Below are 19712 nucleotides of genomic sequence, written 5' to 3' on the forward strand. Positions count from 1 at the left end.
CTGGCCTTTGCATGTCTCTCCCCTTCCATATTTAAAAGTTTTGCTCTGTTCTAGGTATGTAGGATAATTATGTAGCTATCAAAGAGGAATGAGTTAAAACAATTTAGCTAGGCAACAGATGAACAACAGTGTCATTAAATGCACAACTGGAGAAGTTTAGAAATTTGAAGTAACACCTTCGCTTTAGTGAAAATGGTAGGGAAACTAGGGGCTGTTCCCTTAGTAGTGTTTTCTCATGTGCCAACAGGAATAAAAAGAAACTAATATATGGCTATTTTTCTAATGGCAACAGGAATTCTGTTACAGTTTCTACCCCTGTGCTGACCTGAGGGTTTCGACAGCTGAACGCTGATCCTTTGCACCCAGAGATTTTGCAGAAAACATGTGGCGTAACTTCCCAGCAGTTCCGTGCTCGCTCTGCGCACGCAGCCAAGTCCTTGCCGCTGACCCGCTCATCTGCTGGCACCAGCGCGCAATCCCCTCCGTGCTGTATCTCTGGGGTCAGCACAACCTGGGCTGTGGCTGCAACAGCAAATCCTGGCTATCCCTGCTCATTGGCCCCAAATAGGCCCTTTGTCACTGATATTTTTTCTGCTTTGACCTGGCAGGTCCTTCTCTTAATGAATCTCTTCTCTTGACCCTTGTTCTCTGCTTGCTTGGTCTGAACAGATATTTTTTTGCTCAGCTAATGAATGATGGAGGATGGTGGTTTGCCTCCAGCTCGCTGATAGCTCTGATTCCACCCTTAATGCCCTTCTGGAGACTATAAACTTCCCCTCTAAACCCTTTCCTCTCTCCTGTGCAAGTTTTAGATCTCCTTCCATTTATTTTTTTTCCAAATTTTCAGCTTTATGTCTTTTCCCCTTTCTAGAATGTTCTTTTCCACCAAACTGTAAACCCTTTCTTTGCACTTATGGTTCTGTTTCACTTCTTCAAGCCCACAAGCACTCACTCACCCATTTGTTCTAGGGATGGCTCTGAAACATCTTTCTTTCTCCTCCAGAATTACCTTCTGAAAGAAACTGGCTCTGAACTGACACTGACCTTTTCCCAAGGGGCCAGGACATATGTTTGAATTTCAGTCCTTTTCTTTCTTTTTCTTTCAGTGACGTTTCTTGTGGTAACATCTCCCAAAACACAGACAAGTTTTTCTACGCTGTCTTCCCTAATTGTTTTCAGATATAAATTATGTGTCTTAAAACTCACAAGTCATTAGTAATTGAAGGAACTTTTGGCATGTAAAAAATGGTGTTTAAATGCTGAGAGGAATCTGGCAGAACATTACTGCCCTACCTCTCCAAATGTTGCAAGATATTCTTGGCTTATTGCATATTATATAACAGAACCTTTAAACACAGATTATCTTTAGAAAGAAAGTCAGTGACTATTGTCAAACTGCAGTGATGAATTAGCTGAAGCTGATGAGATGCGTTTGCAAAAGGAACTGACCAAGAGAAAAGAGAAGTAGTCAGCCTGTTTTGGGAATAACAATGTTCTTAAAGATAAGTAAATAATACATGTGATCCCACATTTATTGTTCTCTTGGAATGATTTTTCTGACTTCAGAATAAACAGAAACTTAGTTTACATTGTGGCTGGCTACTCTTCATAGGGCTAACAAAGGACTTCTGCCTGTCAGTATAGCAAAGCAGTTGGCCAAAACTGAGGCCACAGCAAGATAAAATATCTTTGGTTTTCTGTTGGAAGTCCTGCCATACAAGCAATTTCTGACCCATGGAGTCAGTGTAACTCATGTTTTTTTTCTAGGACTCTTACTGGCATCAGGAGAAGACCTATACTGGGAGTAAAGTTAAAGGAACAGACTTTTTATGCCTTGATTTGCTCATGTATTTTAAATAGATGCTACCTCTGGGGGCTAAGATTTTAGGCTTCAAAAAGAATAAAAGGATGTGTCTTGGATGAACAATCTCATGCTCCTTGTAGAGATATTTGTGCACCCTGCTCTGACTTCAAAAAATTCTTTTAAAACTGGGAATACTTTACCCAATTTCTTACTTGACTTATCATTACAGGCTTATGATTTCTCGAAGGAGTAAATTATAACCCACTTCTGTTGTGAATATTTAATAATTTGATCTTTTGTGAATATTTAATGTACAGGTTAAATATGAGTCCAGCCAAAACTCCCATTCCTGCTGGTGAGATTTTGCCCTATTTGAAACTAGCAGTTTGCCAAAGAATGTGGTGGATTCTCCATTGCTTATAGTCTTTAAATCAGACTGAATATCTTTCCGAGAAAGATGCCCTGAGTCAACCGCAACTTATTGGCACTGATTTAGGAGTTGCTGGGCAACCTCCTCTGGGCTATGCTCTTCAGATGTCAGAGGAAGCGACTGCAAAGTTTCCATATGATCTTAAAATCTACAAATACATGGCTGATCTTTGAAATACCAGGGCCTTAAAAACGTTTTTCTTTTTTTGTTAGGGAGGTTTTAAGATCTTTGATGTGCTAATGATCAGAGTCATCTAGCTAGATGATAAATCTCAGATGAAAGAAGTAGATGGTGAGGTAAGACTTCTTTCTCACCTCTGCCTGGGAGCTATGGCACATCTTAGTAACATCCTTAATAAACAGTATGTGTGTTCATGGGATTGGGCATGATTTTAATTGCAGCTCAGTAGGAAGCTGTTTTCCTATTTTATGAAAACTCTCTTGATTTTTCAAAACGTCCTCATGTTTCACGGAGCTGAAAACGTGCCAGCCTTACACCTCTTTCTAGCTTAAAGCCCAGGGCTTAAGACTCTGGGATTCTAATGCCATGTCCTTGTTCTGGGTCAGATGGAGCGGGAGACTGACCGTTTGTCTTCCAAATCTTTCTGAAAGAGTTGGGCTGGGGACTATGGACTGTTCCCTGGCAGAAGTCCATCTCCTTCTCCTTTTGAATAGCAGCTCTATCCTGGACCCTGAAACTTTCCCTGGGGAAACTGGCCAGCGCTTTTTGGTGAAAATGTCACTTCTCACAATTTGATATTTCTTGGCAAACACCTTCCTTCCCAAATAGCAAAATATTTTGTCAGAAAATTCATGAACAAGTCTACCAGCAATGATTACGGAAAAAGCTACACTCAGATATAGAGAGAGGTCACTTAAAGCTGTGATGCTTTAAGAATCTCAAAAGCTTTGTGACCCACCAGTGATAATAAATCATAGCAACTGTGAAGGCCAAGATGAAAACACTATCAAATAGAACACAAATTATATCTTCTCTTTTAAGTGTTCAGAAGTTTTTTAATGAATATGTTTACATACTTTTAAATCAGAATTTTCTGTCAATGCTAGCGTATACACAGGGGGAAAAAAAGAACAAAACTTTTTCTTCTCAAAATCAGATTTATTAAGTGTAAACAAATGTCCTTCCCAGTCTGTCTGAAGCCGGCAGTGCTAAGTTTTAACTTTGCAGAAAGTATTTAACATAATATTTACACACAATATGTTAAAGGTTTCCTGTCCTATTTTGAACAGTGGCAAAATTTCCTTTCAGCCTTTCGGTTTCCCACTAATTTTTTCATCTTAAATCAGACCAGGCTAAAAAACCTGCTGATCAGATCTTTACTGAGCTTTATTGTAATGTAGTTTAAATGGATGCAGACGGCTGGTTTTTCTTTTTCTTTATTTCTTCATTTTTTCCCTCCATGTCTGAAATATTATACAGGAGACTGAAGTTCTTGTGGCATTAACATGAGAGTCTCAAAATGGGCCAAAAAATAAATATTGTAAAAATATGTCATCCAAATCAAATACTGTGTGAATAAGGGAAACTGGAGAGGTTACAATTGTGGTTCAAGGTTTTACAGGCAAGGTACCTCAAAAGTTAGCTAAATACATTTCAGATGGATGTAAAATGCAGACGAAATGTGTTAAGTATCTTCCCCTGGTGAGATCTTGAGCCTGGCTCAAATAACAACCTTTGAGGTCAACTTCCCATGTGGTTACCTATGGGGTGATGGAAATAGGCTCGGATCCCCCTCTCCCTTTGGCAACAGCATCCACCTGGTAAAAAGGCAGAGGATCTGCTATGGCCTGACAGCGCAGTGTGGACACCTTTATGCTCATCTGCAGTCAAAACCCTGAGGATGCCCAAGAACTGTATTGCGGTATACGGAGCTTTTAGGTTTCCTTACACTGGGCAAAAATTTTGGCTACTGACTGCTCATGGTGCTTAATGATATAATTGTCTTAATTATATGTCCTGGTTTCAGTTTGAATAAAGTTGATTTTCTTCTTAGTAGCTGGTATAGTGCTGTGTTTTGGATTTAAGATGAGAATGATGTTGATAACACACTGATGTTTTAGTTGTTGCTAAGCAGTTTTTATACTAAGTCAAGAACTTTTCAGCTTCTCATACTGCCCTGGCAGCAGAGGCTGGGAGTGCACAAGAAACTGGGAAGGGACACAGCCAGGCCCAAACGAGCCAAAGGGGTATTCCATACCATATTATGTCATGCCCAGTATATAAACTGGCGGGAGTTGGCCTGGGGGGACCATGGCTTGGGGATTGGCTGGGCATCAGTCAGTGGGTGGTGAGCAATTGTATTGTGCATCACTTGTTTGGTATATCATCTTATTCGTAGTAGTAGTATTTTCCCTTCCTTTTCTGTCCTATTAAACTGTCTTTATCTCAACCCATGAGTTTTAATTTTTTTTCCCCAATTCTTTCCGAGCGTCTGCACGGTGCTTAGTTGCCGGCTGGGGTTAAACCACGACATTATGCTAAATTGCGCTGTGTAGTCCCTTAACAATTACGTGGGTTAGCAACAGTATCAAATGACAAAAATTGCATTAATGTAATCGTAGCATTGTCCAGCAGAAGCATGAAAGTCAGTAAATACCAGAGTCCGCACAGGTTTCCCCATGAGGAACCTCTCTCACCGTTGCACGCTCTGGCAGCTGCATGCGACTTTAGCACAGGGGTTGATCATAATATCACTGATTATGTAAAAGCCTTTGCTTATGGGACTGCTCTAAATGCTTACTTTGAAATATTCACTAAATAGTGAATGTTTGGGCAAACAGTTTTCACCCAGTGGTTTACATCAAAGTGCTGGTGTTGGCTATTAGATCTTGACTGAAGTGTTTCAGCTGGTTTTGAGTATAATTGTGAAATCTTACCATTACTATTACAGAGCTGGTTAAGTTCAATGGTCCAGGACAGTTTTCATGAACAGATTATTTTCAGGGTGCAGTTCTGGTCAGCTGTTTGACCATATTGCTTTGCCTGGGAGCAGAGCCTTGAAACAAGGGTCTCAGCAGTGAAAACCGAGGAAGAACTTGCACAGAAATTCTGGGGGCTAAAATCTCGAAATTTTTTGCAAGTGTCTAGTTCATGACTCTGCTAAGATCTTCCTATTGATTCAATCACTGCAAACCAGTTTCCTTCCTCCCCTGTCCAAGGCAACAGAGCTGTCTGTGGCAGCCTGCCCGTACAGATGGGCACTTGCTCTCAGAAAAGGTGCAATTCCTCCTCCTTTTCCAGAAACGTCAACCTGCTACAAGAACTCCAATGTGGTAAAGCGTTAGCTTTCTTCCCTGTTGCAGCATTTGCAATATTATCTATTTTAATATATATCAATCATATTTAATGATTTAAATATTTTAAATTTGCTGTTTTAACAGACAATAATATATATTGCATTTGTGCAGCAAGCTGTGAAGTATAAATGTGGCTCTTCTGCCATCGACTATTTTCCATAAGACTTATCTGAAACCTGCGTTGTTTCAACCCCTGTGACTGGCAACAAGAGACTCAGCTGAGCAACCAGACATGAGTATGAGCTTCAGGGAGCCCTTGAAAGTTACGGAACCAAATGCCAGCTTTTGTGTTGTACTGTGTGAAGGCCAAAAAAAGGCTGTACATGGATTATTTAAATATTTGACCAGCATCAGGAATGAACAGAAACTAGCTTGTTCTGATTTAGATTTCATGTTAGGGTTCTTTAAGGGGTTGTGTAGGATCCTCTGCAGCTAGCAAGCTTGTTACGTGTCTATTTCTAAAAAGATGGTTATAGGTTATAGGTATGAAATAGCATGGCTACATCAATAAATCCCATCTTAAATATTAGTGAAGCATTTATGCTTGTTGTCCTAAAGTGCTGCTAAAATCCAGAGCAAGGTCCTGAAGCTAAGCTACCTGGCTGACTGTCTCTGCGAGTGAAACCATTTGTAGAAGCTAGGATTAATTTGTAGTATCTTAAAGTAATAACAAATTGTAGAGAAATATTTTTTCACTTAATCAACTATGGAAAAATCAGTGCATTCCTCTTTTCATATTCTGGGTTAACCTATAAATTAGTTCCTTAGGTATTTATAAGGATAGCTTGGTGTGTGGGATTTGCTAATAAGCCCTCCTGAATTCTAGTTTGGGTTTCCTCTGGTGATGTGAGCATGCATATCCCTAAGTAAGCCATCTGGACAGACCCTGTTCACTCTGAAGAATTTAACACTCCTGTAAGGTTTAAGCATTCCTAGAAAATTTTGGATACACTTACAAATTGTATTTACATTTTTTAACAGTGTGAGTGTAGCCAAGATGGACTCTATCTGGAAGAGGTCTCACATTTATCAACTGAATACTTACTCTGAGTAGTGAAGAGGGCAAACCTTAGAAAAACAAGGAAAATCTGTTTGAAGGGAGGAAAGAGAAGTATTTTCTTCAGATGACATGCCTTCTTGCATTTGAAGTTGTATCCTATAGAATATATGGCCAAAGTTCAACATGATGTGGTCTGAGTTTGGCTTCCTTTGGTAAATAAAAGCATATATTCAATGGATGGACCTTCCTTTAATTTCAAATTCAGACCCAAACTCCCTCCAGAGTTTGGGGAATTGTGCTTCCAGGGTTATGACCAAAAAGCTGTAAAATGAGGGGGGAGCTGTATGCAAAGCTCCAGGATCTGAGATTTTGGGTTGAGGACATCTCTATCATTTAAAAATCCTTCCATATACAATCCCCCCACAACTGACTAGCTAATAACCTACAAAGACTTACAAAAATGTACTGAAAGATGAATGCTCTGTTTGTATGTGGGTGTTAGCCTTTTTTTTAAAAAAAAATCTCAGTCTGTCCTTCTGAACTCACACACAGTACTGCTGCTGAAAGCACTCAAATAAAACTTTGCAGTTAAAGAATTACTTTATCAGCCAAAATTATCTATTAAAAAACTTGAGGAATTTTCTGGTGAATAAAATATTGTACTGCAAATATTTGCTCTGCTTTAACCTGGCATTGTTCCTGCTCTGAATATATTGACAATCTGGGGAGAAAGACACATTATCATTTTGAGCTGTGTCTCAGTATTCCTGATCTAGTTTCTTTACAGAATATGTTACAGCAGCAATTCTGTAAAAAATGTCATTTGATACTTTGGTACAAGTGGAACACTGTGTCAGCTCTATTTCTTTGCAAAATACCTTTGTTGTGGACACAGATCTCAGCGAGTGCAGCTCATTTAAAGCCAGAAAACTTTCTCTGGTCCCAGCATTACTCAGCTTCCACATTTAATGTGTCCATCAGTTGCACACTTGGCAATTACTTTTGTCCAAAAAAAAATTTAAAAAAAAAGATAACTTAGAGCTGAAAAAGTGATTTACATTAGAAAACAAATTCCTGCAGTGCATTACAGGTATAGCTGGGGAGGGAGTATGGATTAGGAGCCTTGCCAAGGTCCCAAACAGATCTGTCTTGGGCAGCTCCATGCCTCACTTTGACTGCAGTTTTATCTCTTTGTGTTCCACATTTTGGGTGTCTGTTGCGGGCTGCAGTTCCCTCTGGACTCATGGCAGGTTCAGAAGGATAGTGGTCACCTCAACGTCAGCCTCAACACCTGGGGCAGCCAGTAGTGAGGTGCAATTGCTTTTTTCCTCTGAAAGACACAGCCTCCAGCCTGACAGAGGGGAGAGCTTATAGTCTGAGCTCTCTCTTGCCATACAGCTCTCAAAACTCAATTTTAAAAGGCCCAGAGGTTAATTTATTTGTTTGCAAGAGACATTCCCTTGAGAGAATGGGCTGGATTCATATCTCACACCCATGCAAATCCAGAGTAATGGCTCTCATCTTGGAAATCACTCTAGTTTATGCTGCTGCAGTAAACCAGGACTTGGCTACTGTATTCTTCCCAATCATCATTTTCATTCCAGCACATACTCGTATGTGCTCTGCAGTAAAATTAGAGAAAGAAACATCTGGCAAACAAAATGATTACCAAATAGATGTTGCCCATTGGCCCTGATTTCACACTCAGGATATTTAAAACAAATGTTCTGGTGCTATTGAGATCTTGACATGTTTGTGTTTAGCTTGTTGGGTCAGCTGAAATTGCCTGTGTTCACAGTCCTTGATGAGAGATACTTTGAGTCACAGATTATTTAGACTGTTCTCAGCATGGGGTACAACTCAAAGCTCCTTAGCAGCATGACTCTCATAACAATGATATAACCCAACAGCAGGTCCTCTGACCTGCCAACATGCCCGTCACTTCCAGGGAATTTGTGTAGCTAAACAAAATATTTGTGAACTAGTGGGAAAACAGGAGTCACCTGCAATGAATCTGTCTTTATTTTAAGGACAGACAGCACTCTGTGGCCTGTTCCGATTTCCTGGCATATCATACCAGGGTTTTTTGTGGAAATGGACCACATCTCAAGAGATGCCAACAGTTTTCTTTTCCTCTTGTCTCCTTCTCATTTGGAGATGAGCACATGCACAGTTTGGTTTGGTACCTTTTGTTCCAGTGCTGCATTTTAAAGGTGGGATGGAGGCAGCCTCTCTGCTCAGATGTTAATGAAACAGTGATGAACTAGGCAGTAGAGTCCAGAGAAGAGACTCAAAGGTAGTGCAGATGATTGGCATTTTTGCTATATCAAGTTAACAACGTATGTGTACAGGGAAATGGGAGGGAAAAGAAAAGGGTAAGAGCACGTCTTTGGTTGAGGGCTGATATTCTCCAAAATCTGAAGACAGGTGACTTCACCAGGAATAAGCGCATGTGCATGCTCTAACCTACCTCAGAATTGCTCTTCATGGCTGAACCCATTTCTCCCTCCATCCCTTCTTTTCTTCCTCTTCCAGCACAAAACCTTCCCAGCAAATCCAGCTTCCCCAAATAGGACCACCCTTTCTCCTCATCCCAACACAGTGTAGAAGGTTGCTCTTCCCTCTCGCCCAGTCTGAGATCAGTTTGTCCTTGTTAACACAAACAGGAGCAGGCAGCTGAGATGTCCTGCAGAAAATACTTGGCTTTTCCATGCGTGATTCATTCCTCAGATGGAGTATGCATCTTTGTCTCTAGATGATCCACCTTTTCCTTCAGCTCTGTCTTTTGTATGGTGCTTTGGCAACTGCCAAACCCACTGCCTAGAGTAGACCGTACTCGTTAACTTCTGGCTTTATAACATGTTCTCACCTGACACCTCTCTGTTTTTTTACTGTCCAGCTGAGGCTGGCTTTCTGGATGAGAGTCACAACAATTTGGGGTGGTGTTTGGGGTTTTTTTGTCTTTATTGGAATAATTTCTCCATTCAGGAAAGACTAAGTCAGCCTTGGTAGGCTCGTAGGGGCCTCAACCCAAAAGAAGCAAAGCGTTCAGTCTCAGCCAGTCAGAATCACTTTAGTGGATCCATATTCTAACAGAACATGTAAATTTGGTCAAAATGAAACACTTCAGAAAACATATTGATTTTGTCAGCACTTTAGTTTAAGAAAATAGGAAGGAGGAATAATTTCAGTGCTGTTGAAATGTGCTGTTTTTAAAATACTGCTATTTTGGTTTTGTTTTCATTTCAAAGAAACTTTGCTTTGGCTTTTTAACATTGTGTTGGTTTTTTCTAACAAAGTCAAAGTAAAAATCAGAAAAGAACTAGTCTTCTGTGTTGAATTCTGAAACTTGCAGGTTTAATTTTAAAAGAAATAAAAATATCTATCTAGATCAGTAGCAATCAGAACTCGTTTCAGCAGAGATCAACACTAAGCCAAAAAGCTGAGACAATATCCCTACCATCTCCCATCACCCATCCGGGGAAAGTGGGACTGCAGGGGATTCAAATAACAAATTAGCATGGAATAATTACAAGTAATTTAACTTTTGAAATGAGATATTTTTGCACGAACAATAGATAAAGCTTGAACACCCTTCTTTCCCACAACTGTCAAACATGCTTGTTTTTATGAGTCTGGGGATAAAATTCAGTTTGACTTCTTGATAACATCTTTTTGGTATCAAAACAAGTGAATGTGGCATACATTCTGAAAAATTACTATGTACAAGCAAAATCCAAACTGGCTTTTATGTCAGCTTTTTACATTCTCCCTGAATTTCTCTTCACCTCCCCTTTTATATCAAGATTTGAAGACTTTTTCAGTTCAAATATTTTTATTTAAAAAAAACAAACCCTACTGAAGAAAACATAGTTTTTGTGAAAATATGTTGATGTTGACAATATTTGATGACGTCTGAGTGATCAGTCCTGAGCAATCAGTTCTAAGTAAACCATCTGTTAATTTTTTTTCAGATTGCACATGGGGAAAGTAGACACAGTCATATCAGTAACAATGGGAAGTATGTATCTAATTCTTCTTATGCCACCACAGTAAAATCAGGCCTTAATAATAACATTACAGCAACATAGATAGTTTTATTATTCTTAATAGCATGGCAGAGCATGGGACAGTAAAGGACAGAAAAAGCTCACTGAGTCTGAGAAATGTCTGGTATCCTTACAGTTAAAAAATAAAAAGTCTTCATTAGGGAAGTCCAACAAGAACAAGGTAGTTATGTGCCATCCCATTAAGTCTGTGTGTATTAATGAGCAATTAAAGTGTAGTGACATGGATGTAAGTGAACATGATTAAGAGTGAAAACTCTCCATGCCCCAGAAGGAGTTTTGTTTCAATTCATAAAAGAAGCTGGTTGTTTAATTATGAACATACAGAGGATCAGAGTCAAAATCAGATTCACTATGTATTTTGATTCATGAATCGAGCTTTTGTTTAACTGAAAGAAAGAAAAGTTGTGATTTAATTAGTGGCATGAGAGTTGGACAACCCGATCTCATCAGGACTAATCACTTTCCAGGAAATGCTGAGCGCCCTGTCTCACACAGCATCTCCCAGAAATGATCACTATTTTGCAGGACTGAGCTCGGTGTTTAACACAACTGTTGCAAGAAGCTGTCATTAGCTGTGTTACGGAGGACAAAAATGGGGACAGAAGGCCACTGTTCTTGAAATGAGTGCGGCAATCCAGGCTCTCAAAGCTTTCTCTCGCTTATTAAAACCAGAGTTTGCCACTTCCATCCACCACAGGCTCAAAGAACAAACTGGATTTTATTACAAAGTGAAATAACAGAGGATAACTCCAAACAAACAAGGAAGTTGGGCATGAAGAGGTCGGGTTTGGAGACGGTGCACAGATGCTTTCAGGAATTAGTATATCCACGTGGGAGCAGCCACCAAAGGAGGCGTGTAGGGCAACAGAGGGTGCCATTGTGCCATTGCGCTAATTGTGTGTTTTCGGGGATGGTTTTCCCTTGTAAGCTCCAAGATCTAGTAGATAAAACACAGTCAGATATATTTCTTTACAAATGTTTGAGAATTTATTTGCATGGCAGTCCTGGCAATGCAGGCAGCAGGGCATCACACATGTTTTCATGTATATATATGTACAAATAAATAGATATATTGTCGGAGGGGTGCATAAATACAAAAAAGCACTCCTCCTAGGTGGGCTGTGATAAGTAACTTCAGTGCACGTTCTTTTCTAGCTTCATCTGCAATCTATCCACTCATTTCTTAATCTGGCAATCTGTAAGCTCCCAGCAAAGCCCCGTCTCCTCCCTCCTCCCCAGTGCTTTGGAATATTTTCCTCCAAATCTGCTCTGGCTTGTGGTCCAGCAGATCAAAGTACTCAGTCATTGACAGCATTTGTTTATAGTAAAAAATGCCATAGCTTCATTTCCAGATTTAGCCCTCATCACCTAGTGCTGTAGAAAAGGGACATTTTTAGATACTAGCTCTCAAATTAACAGAATTTACAGTTGTAATGTTCTTATGAACAGAGAAGGCTATTTTTGGTCAGAATGAAGGTCTGTGATGGACCAAAGCTATTAAGGTCCCTTACTTTATTAACAGGAAGGTAAAAAATAGTCCTAATTAAATACTTTAAAGCTCTCTCAAACATTCCTAAAATAGCCCTTTCTGTAAGGGAAGGGGCATAAGCAGAGGGTGTGTCGGGGCGGTGCAGCTTTCGTGGCACTCCTTTAGCTGCCTGCATAATTCATACCGCTTGTTACGTGCCCAGCCCAGAGTTCATCTGGTAAAAACCTCTCCCCTCCTCTGCCATGTGCTCCTCACCCATGTCGCAGACAGGCACTTGCACACTTCATGCAACATTTGCTTCATGCAGCAGAAGACACTTGGTGAATAAAATCACTGATACCCTTTAAATCACTGCAAAGCGGGTAGGGGTCTTAAAAGCTTAAGAGGAGAAGCTGAGCCGTGCAAATGTTGGTGTAAAAGCTCCGTTGTACAAACAAGAGCTGCGTTCCAAGGATGCTGCCACCTTGGATTTCACTAAAAACAACACAACCCTCCCCTGCTGGATTATTTAAACTGTGAATCCTCAGGACAAACAACCTTTATTTTGAACCTTGTACTCTACAAGTCCTGCAGGCTCATGTTGCCTTTTCCCACCAGAGCACAGACTTAGGTACACGTTGTATTGTTCCAATACGGATTTGAACATAAGTTTTGGTTTCTGTCTGTGTTTGAAAGGCAATACAGACCCAGCTAACGACAGGTCCCATTTGCTGTCTATGGAATAGACATATTCCATATAGTTTGTTGGGCATCCAGATGTAACAGCAATGAGACCAGCTAAGCTCCTAACTAGTTTAGGAGCATTGAAGTTCTGACCCTGGAAGATTTTTTTGAGGAGAATTGTGTGTTTAAGGAAGAAAGCCCTTTGCCATGTAAGTTGCCCCTGCTATAAATGGAGAGTCCTGTCACAGTGCCATCAATTACAACAAAAAGAATGAAAACTATGCACAGTGTTTCAGTGAAAAACAACACGACAAAAACTTATGTCAGAAAATAGCATAAAAGAGCATAACTCTTTTTTATAGACTCATCTGGAAATACTGTTTTCCCTTGAGTTTTGCTTTGAAGGTGAAGAGGATCAGGCCTGTAATAAAAATGTCTCACAGAGAGAGAAGTAGAATTAATCAGTGTGAAAAGGTCCAAAATATATGCAAGAAGGACCGCAAACTGGCAATGGCTTGGAGGTAGAAGGGCACACTTCTGCTCCTACGGTGAGTGTCCTGAAGAAGACGGAAAAACTTTCAAACTTGAAAAAGACAGGTTTTGTTTGAACACAGATTAGAGTGATAAACTTCTAAGCAGCAAAAACTCAATGTGGCTAGGCAAGCCAGAAAATAAATAGCAAGTTTTCTGTGCCAGCCTTGTGCCAAACACCAGGACATGTATGTTGAAGACGAAATTTAAGGTCAATGCATAAGGTCTCCCAGGACAGGCTCTAATGGCCAGGACAAACGAGAACGGAATATTTAGCTCCAGTGTACGAGGAACCTGGTGGCGGAGGGTGTCCATCCACATTGCTTTCTTTGCTAGCAAGCAGCAGTGTGTTGTGCCAATTACCTAACCAGCTAACTGACCATTGCCACAACACCACGGGGCTGGCAACATAACCTCCAGCACGAAGGAATAACCGTGTTTTTTCTGTTGATCACCTTGTACAAAATTCATGTTAGTGCAAGGGAACTGTGAACATCTACCTACTGAAATTCATGGGAGCTGTCATGATCGGCCAGATTTTTCTTCAGAACAAAGGAAACTTCCCAGTTCAGACCTTCAGAAATTAGACTGGTGTATAATGTTGCCAACCTCACCCTTCCTGTCCCCTCCTCACCTGCCTTTGATGGTAAGCCAGGTATTGTTTGGATGACTTCTATACCCAATTCTGTTTCTTCACCACTGAAATGCCATCAACTGCAACGGACCAGCTCTTTTTTTACCTGAGCACATTGTGTGCCTGAAGAATGATAATTTAAATTTTTTTCCTCTTCCATAAATCCTGTGGGATTTATGCCCACTGATGCTCTCTCAAAGTGATGCGGTAGCAAAGAGTCACCATGGGCCCTCTGAGTGAGCAGCAAGGACAATCAGTGCAAGAGGGAAAAGTTGCATCTTCTTGGACATGCCCCCTTGAGTGTGACCTAAGCACCTCTATGGGTTCCATGTGCACTTAGAAATTGCTTGAGGTCTGAAGTGCCTGGATTTATGCTTTCCAAGTGTATACATTCTGGTTTGCTATAACTTTTCACTTCATTTCTGTCCTAGGACTGAGTCAACCTGGAGTTTCTATCCTATGGAAAATTCTGGCATTTCAGATTCTGCTTCCATTCTCAGTCAGAATTAAAGGGAAATGTTTAGAAATTCCATCTTGGAAAAAAACAGCTCTTGCCCATCACCTGAGCCATCCCCACTTGAATATAGCTGAAATGTTTTTGCCAGACTGTTTTTAGTTCCTCTTTCTATCACAACAGAGAAAAGATATTTTTAAAAGTTTCCTGTAATTTTCTTAAACAAGTTAATCAAAATTGTCGGAAGACTTTTTGTTTTGACAAAACAGTATTATTCTGACCAAAAAAATACAAGCATTTAGCCAGAAGTTATAAATTAAGTCTAGTCTTTTCCTTCCCTGATTTCTGCCAAGTTCATGAACTCAGAGATACACAGGAGACCCACACTCCTCTTCTAAAGGTCTTTTTGTCACAGCAAAACCTTTTGCCACAAAAATCTTTTGCTGTGAATGAGGACATTCACTGATTTGAGACGTCACCACTCTCTGACCCGGTAACAAAAGACTCCATAGAGAGTCGTTCCCAGTCAGTGAGGTTTATATAGTTTGGGAAACAACTGGTGGTGGCCAAGATGCTCAAACTTTCTCACCTGCAGGATTGCACCTTCACTTGAAGCTCTGGCACTTAACACTACACTTAGTCTGCTGTGCTACATTTATCCTGTGATCTGAAATACTGCAAAATCCCCAACAAAATGGTGTATTGCTGCTTCTGTGAGAAATGCTATGTAATCAGAGACATTTCCCAGAAAGGGCTGCTATCATTCTGTGCAAAAGCACAGTCAGGCTTTTTTTTTGATCCCAGAGGTGGGTGCTCTTGCCCTTGACCTCCAAAGAACATTTGGAGGAGCAGAGTGGTCAGGAAAAATAGAGGCTATGGCATGAGACAATTGCACAGCACTACACTTACAATAATTTTCAAATAGCATAATAAATGATGTGAACAACATGCCAAAGTTGCAAAACTGCAAACAATCACCATTTACCTTTTTTATTGGTGTACTCTACCCCTGCACCTACATCTGAAATACACCCAGATCATGATGCTACTTCCCACTAGCACAATGATTTGGCCTTATTGGTCTTGGAATTGGGAGAGAAGGCTTTAGCGTGACCAAAAGGGAGAAGATCCAGATAAAACCTCTAGGTAGGCTGCACGTCTTCATTTTTTTCTAAAGGAAAGGATATTTAGGAAATAATCTATGAGCCACAATCATGAACTTTCTCCAGGATGTTCAGGTTAAATATTAGACCACTACTATCACTATTGAATAGGATAGGAGAAAATGTACTTAACCTTGATGCATCCATTTATGTGCTCTTCCAACTGAAAAAGCTGGAGGTGGAAGGGGGGTGAAATGATACCTCTCTGCCATGCTACGTGTACTCCTGGTATATGGGCCTTTGCTGGTGAACCTTACAGACCAGGTCCCTGTCACACTAGATTAGCCAAAGTTCTGAGGACAAGCATCAGTGTGACCAGAGCACGCAGTCACTGGAAGAGAAATGCGTGTCCATGAGTTGGACATTCCTTTAGCTAATTATCTGTCAGATCTTGAAGCTCTCGAATCCTCTGGGGCTGACATGCAATAGGAAGGTGGTGTCCTTCCCATCCCACCTTTCAGCAGGGATACATGGAATTTCTCTGGAGGATTATCCACATGCTGTTGTCTGTCCATGCACCATCACGTGCCATTATCTAGCTGCTATTGGCTGGGGTCCTGTCTCCAGAGACTTTGGTGGCAAAGGACCCAAATGACCTTAATGGGTCAGGATGCAGTCTTACTTTGTGAGAAAAGAGTGCCTCTCCGTTATTCTCGTTTCAGGCATAGTCCCTCACTAGACACGCATGGAGGATATATTTAAATAGCAATTCTCTCTAGATGCCAAAGATTGCTTTATAAATTTCTCTAAAACACCTTTTTATCCAAAGCACACTCTCTCTTTAGCTCTCTCTCTCTCTGTGTATTTTTGTGGACATACACACATACAGTTATACGTAGCATAAGACCACACACTATCTAAACAGGAGCGTATTTTGTTTTCGTCAGAGCCCAACCGTAACACAGCAAGAGTTAATCTCACCGTTCGAAAAGCAGCTCTTCATCCAACTTTCTGTCCCACACAAATGCTACGTCACCTCCTGAGCTATGCAGGATGGATGATCGGCCGTAGCATTACAACACGAGGCTGCAAGGTACAAGGCAGCTGCGCCAATGTGGTTGCCTGGGGCGGGGGGAGTTATTACTTGCTCTGTGGCATCTGTCAGCATCTTGCCATGAGCTTTCATTCTATATTTATGAAAAGGTACTGAGGCACAGCAGGCATTATGCATGATCTTCTGCATAAAAAAGGATCATGCCCTTATCGGTTTTCTACAGTAATTTGCTAAATGTCATTGCTCTTACCCAGGTCTCATTCTACAGAGCCCTGGCATGCTGCGGTCCTGCTAAAATGCTGTCTGTCTTTCCCCTCGCACTCATGTGAGTGTTTGCTCTGTCATGAGATCTTCCAAATACTGGATGTTTGATAGGCCAGTTAGCTGCCTGAATAAATATTTTCACTTTCTTTTAGTCAATGCTAGAGCCAAAATTTCAACTGAAAATAGCTTGGGGTAAGTATTGCTGTGTTAAAAATAATTTTATAATACATTCTGTTCATGGAATCATTGATTAGTGTTCCTATGCTTGCTTTTAAAGTGCAGTATACAATATTGCAGAGAAGTAATATTTTTAACACTAGAAGTATTACATTTTAGTTGTCTATTTTTGGAAGGCTATCCTAAACTGTTTGTGGAAAAGTAAAGCAAAACGTTCTGGCTCAAAAACAGTGATGCATGTCTATTTCTAACAGAGATCCGATTGTTTGACTTAAATGGCTGATTGCAGTTACTATCTACTTTTTCAGCAGCCGAAAGAGGTTTTAAACGAATAAAAAATAGAATGGACTCTACCAGCTGCGGATTTAAGGAAAACATTTTAAAAGCTCAATAAGAGTTTTAAAAATAAATAACAAAAAGGTAAGATCCTAGTTCGGATGGTGAGCTATTTTTTACTTTATTTGATATAAGAACTCAACATGGATCTTTTTGAAATATGGTTCTTATTACCATTTGGATAGAGTACATTTCCTTTTCTTGATTCAATCATGAAAAAATTCCACTTACAGATAGTCCATACATTAGTGCAGCCTCTTTCACACATTACTACATCATAATAGAGTTGGCTGCACTTGCTTCAAACAGGTCCACTCTGCCCATATGGCCTGGCTTTATTATTTCTTGCTCCCATCTGTTTTAAGTTATCTTCTTTGGGCTATGTTTTTTTCTAAGAGATGCTCTTCAGCTACATCCAGAAAGGCTATTTCTGAGAGAAAATGTGAACAACAGGGGACTTTTACACTCTCACATCTGTGCAAGGTTCATTGAAGTCGGTGGAGCCTACGGTGTAGATTTTGGCTCTGCAGAGTCTATTAAACCCCATTTTGCCTGCAGGGTCTAAGTTTGCATTACAAAACCCTAGAGGCCTGGTTTTGAAATCCTTGATTCATGTGAATATTCCTGCTGGAGAGCAGCGTCTTGCAAAAAGATGTCCTCTTCATTTTCCCGTTCACCTCTTTCCCTCCTCCTCTCTCCCCACCGGGTGGGTCGGTGAGGACTGACCACATCCTCCATGCTGGAGAAGTAAAGCAACAGCCCCTGCCCCAAGGCTTTTCCACCCTTAGAAGACAAGTTAAAAGGTCAAAACCTACAGCAGATTTCTACAGCGGCTCACAAGACCTTCTCCTACCATCCAGCCTCGCTCCACGCTCACTAGGTGGCCAGACCATCAAAGTCACTTCCTTGTTAGGAAGTCCATAATCTTCCCCTTTCTTGTTCTCTCCTGAAACTCTATGTTCCCGACATAGTGATGCCATTTGACATTACTGATCCCTCCTAAACACCTGCTATGAAATGCATCAAATCTTTTCTTGTCGGCTTGCGTAATGCCCCAGGTCTTTGCAGCATCGAGCAAAACTGATACCACACAGCTGTCATAGAGTCTTATTTTTTGTTTTGCGGACATGTCACTACCCCAGACTTTTGCCCTTGAATTTACTTACATTGATCTTCACCTTATACTGGTCAAGCTTAAAATGACATCCGACAAAATCCAGGCAGAGTGGTCCAGAGCGCTGGGAATGGGAATAATACAAAAACATGAACGCTGCCATGACTGCGATTGACCTCAAAGAGGAAGGACAAAGCCAGTATTTCTTTTCCTCAGTAGACCCAGAGCCATTAATTGATCAAAAGCTTTGATGTTTGTTTCTACTGAAAGTTTCAATTTTTAGGATTTTTTTTTTAAGGTGATCACCGGCCTTTGGGCTCACCAAAGAGGAGCCAAAGGATTGTGTAATTCTTGTTAATAGCTGAACATACTGTATTTATGAATCCCCCTAGAAAAGAGGGACAGAAGGCAGTGGATCTTAAATAATGTATTAAATACGAAGGATGGGTTTTCTTTTTCAGAAGGGAAAACTTGTGATATTACTGAATTTATTGATGAAGTTCTGCACCAAAATTTAAACAGAAAATAACATAGAGGAAAAAAAATGGAAGTAAAAGCTCTGTGCATAATTGTTTTAATGTGTCCAAAGGTAGGTAACACTATTTATCACAATTTTTAAAATACCTTCTGACTTTTTTTAAGTTACATGGAAAATGTAAAACAAAACAGACACAGCTTGATCCTGTTGCTTTTTAAATTAATCTTTCCTGATTCGTTTCATCTTCTGTTAAAACTTTCTTTGTCTGTGCCAGTGTGGTAGAATAGAAAAGTGTGTGTGTATATTTCCACAATATGGAAATAAATTGAAATAAATTTTAGAAAAATTTCTGAAAAAGGCTAGAGCTGTGCAGAATGTATTTTTCTTATATACAAATTCCAGGAAACGTCCACACGGTGTACAATCAGACTATGCCAGCCCATGTAGAACACTGCAGATATTCAGTAAAGGTAACATTATGTCAGGAAATAAAGAAAAGTTTCTTCCTAGAATTACAGAATTTTATGAAAAAAAATTAATGCTGTATGACTTAGACATAAAAGCATATAGTAAGCATAGGACATTAAAAAAAATTAACCTATTCTCCAGTATTGAAGAGGACATTAATAATATGAATAATATATGTAAAAATGTATTTTGAACAATAATATCTAAAGTAACTACAATTATATAGTTACTTTAGAATACACATATATAATACATATAATTATCATATTATATTTTATTATTGTAATAATAACGTTATTTAAATAATGTTCTTGAAAATAACTAAT

Source organism: Haliaeetus leucocephalus, unplaced genomic scaffold, assembly GCF_000737465.1.
Source record: "Haliaeetus leucocephalus isolate CR32 unplaced genomic scaffold, Haliaeetus_leucocephalus-4.0 Scaffold51, whole genome shotgun sequence".
NCBI lineage: Eukaryota > Metazoa > Chordata > Aves > Accipitriformes > Accipitridae > Haliaeetus > Haliaeetus leucocephalus.